This window comes from Protopterus annectens, chromosome 4.part0 (genome assembly GCF_019279795.1).
Source record: "Protopterus annectens isolate FY-2018-M chromosome 4.part0, PAN1.0, whole genome shotgun sequence".
Lineage (NCBI taxonomy): Eukaryota > Metazoa > Chordata > Ceratodontiformes > Protopteridae > Protopterus > Protopterus annectens.
Genome location: NC_056733.1, coordinates 977,335,685 through 977,349,011, shown reverse-complemented (window position 1 = coordinate 977,349,011; position 13,327 = coordinate 977,335,685).

Here is a 13,327-nt window from a genome sequence, read left to right as displayed (position 1 = left end):
GGTGGTCTGCATAGGAAATGCTGTTTATGCCCTGTTTTCTTTTAGTGAGTTATCTCTGTGGACATTCTAGTTGTTTCATGTGGCTGGTCAGGTACATACTAAAGAGCCTTATACTCAGTGATGGGCCCCATGAGGGACAAATACAGTGGACTGATGGTTTCTTGATCCAGATATCATGCCCTGGCTTATATGTTGAGCAACATTGAATTACTTCTTTACTCTCTTAGACATATATTGGTTAAAGCCAGGTTGCTAACTACATAATTACCCAAAGCCCTGACTTGGTTCTACTCTTAGGGATGTGTTATCGATGAGGACATTTCCTAGGGTGTCTGATTTCCCAAAGAGTACTATTATTCATTTCTTGATACTGACTTGTAAGCCATAGGTTTGGCAACAGCCATCTGTCTATGTTAGGCCTTCCTGTACAATATCAGTGTCTTGGGTGGATTATATAACTGTTTCTAGTTTGCAATCATTAACAAACTTGTTCAGCCAGAGTCCCGTTACATTAGTGATGACAGAGCCCTGAGTGACTCCACTAGTACTGGCCTCTTTTTTAGAGATAGTTTCCCATATCCTAACTTCCTGGATCCTAGCTGAGTGCCAGCTGGCTATTCATAATGTAACATAGGGGATTATACCTATTAATAGGACGTGCTGGAGGGATAGATTCATCACCCAAAGACTCCCTATGCTGTGGAATAAAATCCCGGTATATGTGAGGCAGAGCACCTCGCTGGCCTTGTTCAAGAGAAATCTTGACCAATGGATGGGAGATCGCAGATATACCCCAGGGATTACCTCAGTGTCACTGCTCGACAGAGGCACAGCAAAATAATGGGTATAGTTCCCCATACTAAAGGGGTGGCGTAAGCCACAAAACTATGGGCTAGGCTTGTAAATGCCCTCGGGCAGATAGCCTAGTATGAACCTATGAACCTATGAACCTATCCATAAGTTTATTTACAATGCCTGAGTGGGCTATTGTATCAAATGCCTTAGCCAGGTCAAGGTATGCAGTAGGCACCATTTTGCCATTATTCATTGCCTTGCCAACCTTGTCAACCTTGCCAAAGTAGTCCACCAGGTTTTGTTGGCATGATCTGCCCTTGACAAAACCAAACTGTGCTGGATCCAGGGTTTGAAGGTTTTCTATGGCCTTATTAATCATTTCCATAATAATTCATTCCATGGCTTTGCATGTGAGACTTGTCAGACTTATGGGTTGGTAGTTCCTGTGGTACATTGAAAGCCTGCCATTGTGTAGAGAAATGAGCTTTACAGTTCTCCATTTGTGTGGCACAAAGACTGTTTAGAGGCTGTGGTTAAACAATGACTCCAAAGGTCCCAATGATTATGTTTCAGGCTACTTAGGAGGCATCTGGGGATATTATCTGGGCCCACTATTGCAGTGTATTTGGCCTTAGACAGCGCATCTAGGACCTGCCCCTCATTGATATCTGGGAGGGTTTATATAAATTTAAACAGACCTTACTGACATATTTTCAGTTGCAAACATTGCACATCACATAGAATCTCCTATACAGGCATTGTCATTCGATCATTACATAGCTCATTCAATCCCTGACTTCCATTAAACCTCTTTCATCCTCCAAAACATTATTTTGCATGTACTGTTCCCACAGTTTCCATGTTTTCTATGTAATTTGCTCCTACCATTAAGATTGCACTTCAGTTATTTTAGCTCTGTTACTGTATTCACTACTTCTAATATGGTTGGTTTAGACTTTCATTTCAATTTTTTAGTAATTGCTTTTTTGGCAGTCACCAGAATTAAACTCAGCAAGGCCTTCTAGCAATTTTGACTCTGTCTCACAACTCAAAAAATAATTTCCTTAGTTACACCTATTTCCTCCCCTTGTATTTCTGACAGAGCAGTCTGCAGGGAATTATTAAAGTCTGCCAACTCATTGCATTTAGACTCCCAAAAAATATGTTAGCAATTACCTCTTTCTTCCCCATCACCCCTTTAACATTTGCAATCTACCAGAGGAAAAATTATTTGGAGTCTGCTTGGGGTATAAAAATACCGATGTAAACACTTCCAAGCAAAATGTATTTATTTATTATTTGCAGTTTGATGACCAGGGAGGTCCACTGGGCTCTGGGAGCCCGTTTTCAGTGGAGGCCCGGGGAGAAAAGCTCTGCATTACATAGTTAATTACAGATGCAATCAGAGTATAGTAAACACATTTACAATTACAATTACATTTCATATCAGAGAACAGGAATAATTATTTGGTTACATAGCATTTAAATATTTAAGATGGCAGTGGTGATTTCATTGAAAGAGAGTAATGACTTAGTTGAAGTAGAGAGGAAAGGTGGAATGAGCTATTTACAATATGTATGTTTTAGGCTTGCTTGTACTCAGAGTTAGTCAGGAGTTTAAGGGGTGAATTGATTATTAGGACAGGTGGGGAGAGTGCAGTTGCATTTCCTGTTAGAGGAAAGGTAGGAATGTAGCTGAGTTTTAAAGTTTTAAAGTTTTACAATTTTCACAAGTCCTTAGAGAAGAAGGAAGAGAATTCCATTTTTCAGCTAAGGAAAAGGTAGAAGAAGCTGACCAACAGGGGGAATGGGTTTGCAGACAGTGATTAGGTTCTGGTGAGTAGATCTTAGAGTTCTCTGAGTGGTGTAAGGTTGAAGGAAGTTGGTTAGTGCTGGGCACTTAGTAGGTTGAAAAATTAGTCTGTGGGCAGTAGTAATTTGGAGATAGTCTAGATGGTTGGAGAGTTCAAGCCAATTTACCAAATGAAGGGCAGTACAATGATGGGAGGAGAATTTGGCTTTGGTTGCAAATTTAGAAATGTTATTATAACAGACTTCCAGTTTGGAGGAGAGAGAATATGATATGTTTGTTAGTAGAAGAGCGCCATACATTAGTGAGGAGAGTAGATAGGTAGTGGCGAGAGTTTGTCTTGTGGAAGGAGAGAGAAAGTGGATGTTTCTGTATAGCATACCAAGTTTTATATGGGTTTTCTTAATGTTTTGATGGATGCGAGTATCAAATTTTAGGTGTTCATCAATAGTTACCCCAACTAGTTTAGCGAAGGGAACAACCTCTATAGTAGAGCTGTTATGGTTAATAATTCGGAACGAGTTTTTATCAAGAGGGGAGGCGTTCGAAGGAGAGAACAGTAGTAGTTTGGATTTGTTGGCATTTAGAGAGAGGGGGTTTTGGAGCATCCACTTCTCAGTGGTAGAAAAGGCAGTTTGAGTCATTGTTTGGAGCTCAGGGAGGTTAGAGGTGGAGCAGACTAAAGTTGAGTCGTCTGCATATTGTACGATTTTGGTGTTGGGTATGGCTGTGTGGAAATCATTGATAAAGATGTTAAACAGCATTGGACCGAGTATGGATCCCTGGGGTACCACAGTGTGGGTAGGAAGAAAGGTTGAGGTGCATTTTCTCCATTTCACAGCTTGAGATCTGTCAGAGAGGTAACTTGAGAACTAGGATAAGGTATTCTGGGAGAGATTAAGGTTAGAAAGATGGTTCAGGAGATGGGTGTGGGAGATCGTATCGAATGCCTTGGACAGATCTAGTAGAACTGTTAATACTATTTTTCCAGAATCACGGGCAAGATTTATTGCATCTAAGAAGGAGAGAAGGGCAGTGATAGTACTATGGCCAGGTCGGAAGCCGTGTTGGGTTGGAGTGATTAGTTGGTGATTGGTTAGGAATGCAATAAGCTGAAGGTGGATGCATTTTTCCAGAAATTTTGAGATTGGGGAGAGGATAGCTATGGGGTGGTAGTTAGAGATACTACTGTTTTGCCTCCTTTATGAAGAGGTAGAATAAAGGCTGCGCACCACAGTTTGAGCACATAAGATTCCTGTATGGATCTATTGATCAGGATGCTAATGGGGAGAGCGATTCCATCTGCAGCAATTTTTAGTAAGAGAGATGGGATATTGTCAGGGGCATTGGAGCATGGTTTTAGTTTAGAGAGTATTTTTTTATGTAGGAGGTTGAGATGAGTTTAATTTCACATATTGGAGGAGGATTGGAGGTAGTGGGTGGTGCTGGGGCTGGGGAAGATTGGATTAGTTGAGGGGAAGGGTTGTTGTTTGGGAAGGTCTTGGTCATTTCTGCTATGGCGTTGGTACAGAAGGAGATGAATAGAGAGGCTATTTCAGGATCAGATATGCTGGTGTCAGGGCAGGGGTTGATTTTGGTACCTGGGTTGAGAAGTGAGTTAATGGACTTCCAGAAATGTTTGGGGTTTTTTGAGTGGTTAGACTGGAGTTTGATATTGCAGGATTTTTTGTCTCTGATAATTTGTTTTTTAACAAGGTTGCGCCGCTGTTTATATTTAAGAAGAGTTTCTTGCTGCTTGTTTTGATGGTATAGTTTCCAGGATTTATCTATTTGTTGCATAAGTCTTTTGGTATCTTTGGTTAGCCATGGGGCAGTATTTTTTTTTCTTTTTGTTCTTGGTGGAGCTAGGGAGTTGAGGCCAGTTAAGAAGGTTGAGTTGAAAAATTCTACGACATTGTCTAGTGGAAGAGTTTTTAAAGAGTTCCAGTTTGTTTTAGGTAGTTAGAGAAAGTTCTGGGGTTGAAGTTTGTAAGGTTACGTGTGTGAATATATTGGTGTAGGTGAGGAGAGGAGTGGGTTGCTCGGTAGATGAAAGCTGGCAGGTGGTCCCCTATAGAGTCAGTTAGGATGCCTGAGTTTAAAACTTTATTAGGATGAGTGATTAGGATCCAGTCTAGTGTGGTACCTGGGGGGTTTGTTTTATTGGGTCTAGTAATGGAGTTAGTTAGTTGGGTAAAGTTGAATAGATTGATGGATATGGTGGGATTAGAGTTATTGGTTTTATTCCAATCTATGTTTACATCACCTAGTATGAAGGTCTCTAGCTTAATATTGGTATTCGACCTACATGTAAACCAATCGATCAAAACCATCAATAAAAAACAAGGGTCACTTTACAGAATAAAAGCCTTCCTAACCCCTCCAGTGAAAATTGCCATAGCTTGCTCTCACCTTCTCTCAACACTTCTGTATGCATACCCTATACTCTCTAATATAAACAAGACTGTACTTAAACTCTCAACCTGCTATAACCACATCGCCAGGTTTGCCACTGGGCTGCCTTTTAGGACACATCATTGCATCAATTTTAACCAGCTTCGGTGGCTTGAACTACCCTGTCTAATTCAATATAACCAACTGATCATGGCTTATAAAATCCTTTATAATCCGGATAATACTCCTGCGCTTAAAAATCTTATCAGCCCTATCACAATCCACGACTGTTTAGATCCTCTATCAGACTAATAATTCAGACAAGAAAAATTAACAATGCAGCCAGTGACTCTCTTTTTGCAAACTTTGTAGACATATCCTCGAACTCACTTCCAGCTGACATTACTTTACTCTCCTCCCTAGGTCAATTTAAAACTAGACTCAAACAATATCTGGCACTAAATTGGCTAATTCATTGTATCAAGCCTGGCTAACTCTCTTCTAGATTGTTTAACACCTATTAATCAGCTACTATTTAATTTACCCCTGGCTTTCGCCAGGGTTTAACTCTACCCTGTGGAACATGTTTATTATTGCTTGCTTATGTACTCTTTGTCAAAATTATAATTGTAGCATGTCTTTAATGTTTCTGTTTACCTTTGAGCTTTTCTTCCCGGGCCTCCACTGAAAATGCACATGCATCCAGTCAGACTATCATGGTCAACAAATGTAAAATAAAGCAAATAAATAAATAAATAAAGGTCCATGGTATGGAAGTGCATTTTAGTGGGATGAGGATGGAGGTTGGGAATAGGGGTGTAGGACAGGAAGGAGGGGGGTTGGTTATAGGAGTAGGAGGTAGCGTGGTATAAAGGGTGTAAGAATAATATGCTGATGGATGGGATGAGAAGGGTTTGTGGTAGAAGACATGGCATAGTGGAGGGATGTATGTGTTTATTAGCAGTATATAAGGAGTTAGGCAGATTGTATATGTGTATAGTTGGAGTGGATTTAGATTTGAATAGAGACTTTGAAGGGTGGGGTTGGAGTGGTTGTAATTGGCAGGTGGATATACAAAGGGGAGGGGGTAAAGTAAGGAGATGATTGGTTGAATGGGAGTGGGACGGGTCTGAAGTTGAAACAAAAATAGGATTAATGGGGGAGGGTGGGAAATGGGGGCAGGGTAGGGGAGCGGAGTGACCCCGGTGGGCGAACGGAGCAGGTAGAGCTGATGAGAAGGTGGCTGGTGAAAACCAATCAGCCAGCTGTAGCTGGAATGAGGAAGCTTAGAGGGACTACAGGAACAGCAGAGGTAAGTCCAGGCTGAGGAGTGTGGGAAGAGAACAAAAAATGTAATTCTCTAGTTAAAGCAGGCTGGCAGGGTAAGTATATTATGAGAGTGGGGGACTGCTTGGGAGAGAACAGAAATATGATAGAAATGGCTTTTACACTATAAATATATGAATTACAGCTTAGTGGGACCAGAGTGGCCAAATGAAGTGGGTAAAGAGAGAAATTAAGGAAAATAAAAAAGACCGCTGTAGGCTGCTTATCAAGCACAGGAAAAAGCACAGACACTACCATAGTGTGAGCACTAAAGGCAGATGTAGTGATAAATTGCAGTACATACACTTCAAGTAATTCTTGTGGGAGGCTGTCTTTTGCAAGCTCATCAGAAGACCCACTTTGGATATCCTTATAGGGGATGTTTCTTTGAGTGTAGTGGAATAGGGTAGGATGTAGTAAGAGGGTTGAACGCAGCACAAACAACTGTAGGGAGAAGAGTGGAACAACACAAAATGAGTTGAGCAGGGGAAGAGGAATAGACACGGAGGGCTGTAGCAGAGTGAAGCAGGGAGAGTAGGGAGAGTAGGGAAGAGAGGAAGCAGGGAAAGTTGGGAAGAGAGGAAGCAGAGGCTTAACAAAACAACGTATCTGGATCAGTATGTCAATTACTGTTCCAACTAATAATACAGATAACAGGGTTATGAAAAACAATCTCTGCTATTGTAAACATAGAAAATGCAGGCTACTACTGAGGTTACAGTATAAATTACACAGAGATAAAAGCAGTTTGTGCACTGCTTATAATCCCTAACCAACAGAAAGTGACTTTAAATGCTTTGAATAATAAGGTTAATAGCATAAAGATGAAGAAAACAATATCAGCTGTGTACTGCTTCAAAGCATCTAAGCAGTAACAGTTTCTGTTTACATTTCTCTTCAAATTCACTCCTATTAATGCAAATAACATTCCATATAAACAGTGGAATATATTAAGTCTGTGTACAAATTCTAGAAAAACTAAGCATTAACAGTTTCAGACTATGCTTCTCTTTGAATTTGCTCCAAATGATGCAGATTACATTCTGTATAAACTGTGAATTAAAATTAAGAAATATGAAGCCAGGCAACAGGCTTTCTGAGTAGTTATAAGTATTGAGTATACTACATGAAGTACTAACAGCTCAGCAAAGCAATTACCATGGTTAAACTAAGGAGCCGGCACAGATCAGCAAACACTATGAAGAACGTAGCAGCTGGCCACTAAGTAGCCGAGGCAGATTAGCAAACACTATGAAGAACTTAACAGTTGGCCAAAACAGTTGGCCACAGTAGTACTTCCAGACTGCACTGTGGTCCAAATACAAAATACACAATCTGGGCTTTTTATCAAGGGCATTGTTTTAGGGTGCATTCAGAGCATTGATAAAACTGCTCTGTAACGCATTCACACAGCCATCCTACTTCATAGTAAACAACAATCAACTTAGAGGAGAGTCTATACAGTGCATACAATCAATTGCCCATATGGCAGCAAGCCTGATGTTGTGCAGCACTTACTTTGCAAAGCCAGCAGCCTACGGCAGAACCGATCAGAGTGGGTCAAAGTGATTATTTAAAAATGGCACTGCGGGTAGCAGCATCACTACACAGACTAGGGGTGGGAAGGAAAGGAAGAAGAAGGGGTAGGGCGGATAGATCGCAGAAAACAGTGGGTGGTAACAGGAAAGGGAAGGTAGTACTGAGAAGGAAGGAAAGGAATTGAGACAGCCAGTGAGAAGATGGCTGGCAAATCCCAATCAGCCAGCTGTAGCTGGAATGAGGAAGCTTAGAGGGACTACAGCAGAGGTACATCTAGGCTGTTCCTGTAGTCCTAAATCATCTAGACATTGTTGCATATTTGGGAGCCACATATATATCCTCCTGTTGTTTCTTTCTGAATTGCTTATTCAGTCTCTCTTTCCAGTCCTTTCCAACCTCCTCAGATTGATTCCTATAGTTATTATACAATATTTTATATGCCCTGTGACAAACTGAAATGCTGCCAGCCCAGCTAGCTGGAATTTTGTAAATAATTATATGTCACTTGAAAATATTAATATATCAATATCACACTGCCAACCCAGTTATTTGGAATTTTGTAAATAAAATATATGTAATTTGTGAACTGTATGTTATGTACTGAGCTTCAAGAATGTAACCACAGTGTACCCTGCTGGAAAGAGCAGAAATGTATATGGACTATGTGTCTGTGCAAATGTGTGTTTTCTTGGTAGAAGCTGGAACATACAGAGTTAACTTGCAAACCCTCAAAAAAATAAGTGGAAGTTATTTTACGATTCAGTTATCTCAGGGTTATCTCCGAGCAGACACAATGTCTGAAGCTAGAGGTTTTCCTATTGTCTGGAAACAGAAATAATTACAGGTTTCAAATGTAAAGGTGTTTAACACAGAGGTACTAACGTTTAAGTTTCTGTTTGCCTGGAAACTAAAGGCAGAGGTGACAAGAATGATCTAATGAGAGATAACCCAGCAGAAATGTTTGATAATAATTTAAGAACTATCTTAGAGAGTGAATCTTTGCATTTTGTATCTTGTCTTGGACCTAGTAAGAACATCCATTCAACAGTTGTATTTGCCTGGCTCTGTAAGTAAGACATTTAGGGCATAGTATCTCTTAGAGATAGATAGGAATACAGCAAGATTAGTTTAAATGTTTTCTATATTTATGTGAGATTGTCCTGCAATGTTGTTTTAAAATATTTCCTCTGACTCTGAGCTCTGTTGTCACTTTTTGAGTTATTGAGTATTGTCTTGTACTTTTATTATTTATTATTAAATATATTTAAACTGTTTAATTGTGGCTGGCTTTGTTTAAAGATATTTAAGCTCTTAGAGTACTTGCATATGTATTTGATGATACTGTATAGGCCACTTCTAGATAGCTTTGGCCCTGGTCATACTTACCATTTGAATGATAGTAACATTAAACTGTAAGATTGGGCACCCTTTGGCAAGGGAGTTTAGAGTAGCTGATAAGTAGTGGTTGGTAGCAGTGATAATTATCTCATAGTCTGGGCAGAAGGGAGTACAGCTAGTGAACCTGTGCCAGCCTTCCCCAGAAGTGTCTGTGTGTTTGTATATAAATCAAATCTCAAAGTGTGTGTGTGTGTGTGTGTGTGTGTGTGTGTGTGTGTGTGTGTGTGTGTGTGTGTGTGTGTGTGTGTGTGTGTGTGTGTGTGTGTCAGCTACTTGGGCAGGGACATGAAGCACTGTTTGGACAGAGAGGGTGCTGGAGGTTTTGGCTTGACCTCTTGGCTAAGATATTAACCCTATAGCTGTGCCAGTGGGGAGTCTTATTGGAGATCTGGAGAGAGAGGGAGAAACCAGCCCCAAACTGACTGCGGTCTCTGTGTGCTCTTAAGGGAAATTATACTTTACTGTGTGTATACCTATCATCCTCCCAATGTGCACATCCCTCACTGGTCTTAGTGGTAAGGATTGAGGCTCCTTGATTACTGGACCAGTGCATGGGCTGCACATGCCCTGCTAATTATCTCTTTTTATCAACAGCAGCTTCTGTTCTAGATTCTACTAAAAATTCTACCAGTGCTGACCTTTCACTTAGGATCCCCATATTCCTTTCTCTTTGCTTATACTCTGTCAATCCTTGATAGGGAAGGCATCTCTAGCCTGTAGTCCAAATGTATTTTTGACCTTTTCCCATTCTATTACCTTTCCTATCTAATTGTTTGCTCCCATTGCCTTGGTTCCTTTTCCAGTTTTCTTCAGTAAATTTCCGCCCCCTCTTGTCTATTCTCTGTATGTCTAATTGCAGCCACCCTTATCTGCAGAATCTCATTTCACCATTCCTGCATTGGCTTTCTTCTTGGAATACTTTCTGATACTTTAGAAATATAATATTCTGCATGGTTATTGTTATTCTCCATAAGGATATGCATCCAAAATTCTAGTCTCTTCTTATTTCTTGAACCCCCCCCCCCCATTTCATCATCATCTCTTTCCTGTTTGAATTATAGCTTACTGCTTGTGCTATGTATTGGAGCCGTAATTATGTAGCTGTAAAATACCACATCAAATCAGATAATCCTATACCACCTTGTTCTGCTGAAAGGATCAGCTGATCCCACTTGGCTCTTGCCCTCTTCTCCTCCCAGATAAAATCCTTCAACTATTTATTAATTCCTATCCACAACTTCTCCTCTGGTTGATTAAAATATGCCTGATATATATATATATATATATATATATATATATATATATATCCATAAAACAGAGTTTCTAATGTCTCAGTTTTTGTATTATCTTTTGTTTAGTCTCTTCCCACATATCCTTAGCTGCCATAATAGAATCCTTTTTAACCCATACTTCTAAGTGCTTTATTTTATCATGTCTCCATAAACACGAGTATTGTTAAACCAATTGTTGTGTGGGTACATAGTTTACAGTTATTGACTTTGTTTTATCTTCATTAATTTTGTATCCCAAAAAGACCTGAAAGTGTCTCAGAATCATTCACAACACTGAGATGTCCATTTCTGGTTTTATCGGATACAAAATAATATTATTGCAAATAAAGCCAACTTTTCATAACTACCATACCAATTATATCCTTGAATTTCTGAGTCTCTTATTTTCTTGCCAGTGGTTCTAAATATAATGCAAATAACAAAGGGGAAAGTGGACACCCCTACCTGGTTCCTCTATTCAAACAGAACTTCTGAGAGGGGACTCCTCTTTAATTTATGCCTCCGATCCCTCATATTATCTCTTAATTAACCTTATTATTATATCAGGGAATGCAAATGCTTTCATTGCCCTACTCATAAAATCCCAGCTTACTCTGTTGATTACTTTCTGTGCATCAAGACCCACCAACAGCAGACGTATTTGCTTACATTCTGCTTCCATCTGGATCATTATTGTTCTTTTAATGTTGTCAAATGTTTGTCTCTCCCTACACCAAACCACACTGATCCATATCGATGAATTCTGGCAACACCTTTGCTATTGCTTTAGCCATTATAGACATAACTATGTTATACTCATGATTTAGAAGTGATATGGGTCTATATGAAGCTGGATCTGATATATCTTTATCCTCTTTAGGTGTTACTGTTACCACTCTCTTCTTCCAGGATGTTGATGCCTCTCCTCTTAAGATACTGCTAAACAAATCCTTCCAGATCTTTATCAGTTTTTCCCTCCTAGCTTCCAAACTTCCACAAAAATACCATCTATTAGTGGGGACTTTCCTGTGGATTGGTTATACATCACCATTTTTATCTCGTCTCCTCCTATCCTAACTGTTAGTAATTAAGCCTTATATACATTTGACTTTGGCATATTTAATTCTGCCATAAACATTTCCACTTGTACATTTTCATGATTTCCACATCGCCCTGCTTTATCTAGATTTTCATAACATTTCTGAAATATTTCTAATACCTCTACAGGATTTCTGGTTGTTTTCCCCATTATAGGTTCCCAAAGCTTGGCTACAACCGTTTCTACTTTCTGTTGCCTGAGCTGTTGTGCTAAAAGCTTTTGTGCTCTGGAGTTATTATCAATAAACAGTTGCTTAACAGCAATCTGGCTAAACTCATGCATATTATCGAGGTGATCCCTTATTTTCTCTTCAACACTCTGCACTTGCAACTCTTCTTGTTTTGTGAGGTTCTCCTGTTCTGCAACACTTTAACCTTTGTCAATCCCTCTTAATAATTCTAGCTACTTCTTAACCATATCTCTTTTTCTTTTATTTCTACCCTGTTTTTAACCACCACTTTCATGTTATCCCACTCATTAGTTATAACTTCTGGTGTATTTTCTGTCTTCCCTAATACCTCCCAAATGATTTCCACTACCCATTCCTTAAATTTGTCTCTTTCTAACAGATAGGTGGGGAGGTACCCATGACTCATTGTTATTTCATTAGCTGAATTTTATTTTAGTTATTATTGACACATGAGCTGAAATGGGTATTGGATGCATATCAAAACTTTCAACTAAATGCACATGCTCCTGTGAAATATAATTTCTGTCTAGCCTAGTCCGGTTTTTGTACCTTGGGGAATAACATGTAAATTTTCTGATAATGTCTCTCTTTATATAGTCCAGGGAGGTGTGTTTCAGGTCATTTACACTCACATGGTGTATGACTGAGTCATACTGTTACATGTGGCCTGCTAACTAGTGCATGGCTGATTTGGCAGCTCTTGGGTCCTGATAGACAAATAAACATGATTTTCTCCTTATTCTGCCTGGTGAGCGGTGCACCTGTATTGTCTCACAATGGAGTCTCCTATGATTAAAATATTGGGTTGGGTGTTGTTTTGGTGGATTTGCTTTTGGGGTTGCTGAGGATACTTTTTGTAGAATGAATGTCTAGGAGGTTTTGGGGGTTTAGGAAGGTTGTTTTTAAGTGCCTCAGCATATGTGGGTCTATGTGTTTGGTCAGTACTATATTTGGTGGGTTTAATGCTTATGTTACCAACAACCTGATTGTTATTCTGAGTGGCTTTGTGTGAGAGTCTTGTCTCTAGTGACATTGGGCATTGTTGCCTGGGTCATTGCTGAAAAGGACGCTTAGACAGAGTTATTTACTAATTTAACAATTGAATGACATGGAATTAAATGTGTTTACTACAAATTCTCTACGGATGTCTTGAACCCCATTCTCTTCCCTGATCAGCATATTGGAATATGAAGACCAGATCAATAGTGGTCATATGAACGAACTGGTCCAAGGCATTTGTACTTACAAAGGTAGACCAGCAAAAGTTATTCTACGAAAATGAAGACATCAAGAACTTCAGGTATCTGTGAGTCATTCATGATCGATAGTATAATATGAGATTTGTTAGACCTATGTTTAAAGACTAAGATTGTGGTATCTTGAAGAATTCAATTTTCTCTGAGATACAACAGTTTTGGACGTTGCAGGGATTGGGGGCAGGGATGTGGGGTGCAGGGGTTGGGGGCAGGGATATGGGGTGCAAGGGGATGGGGTAGAGGGAGGTG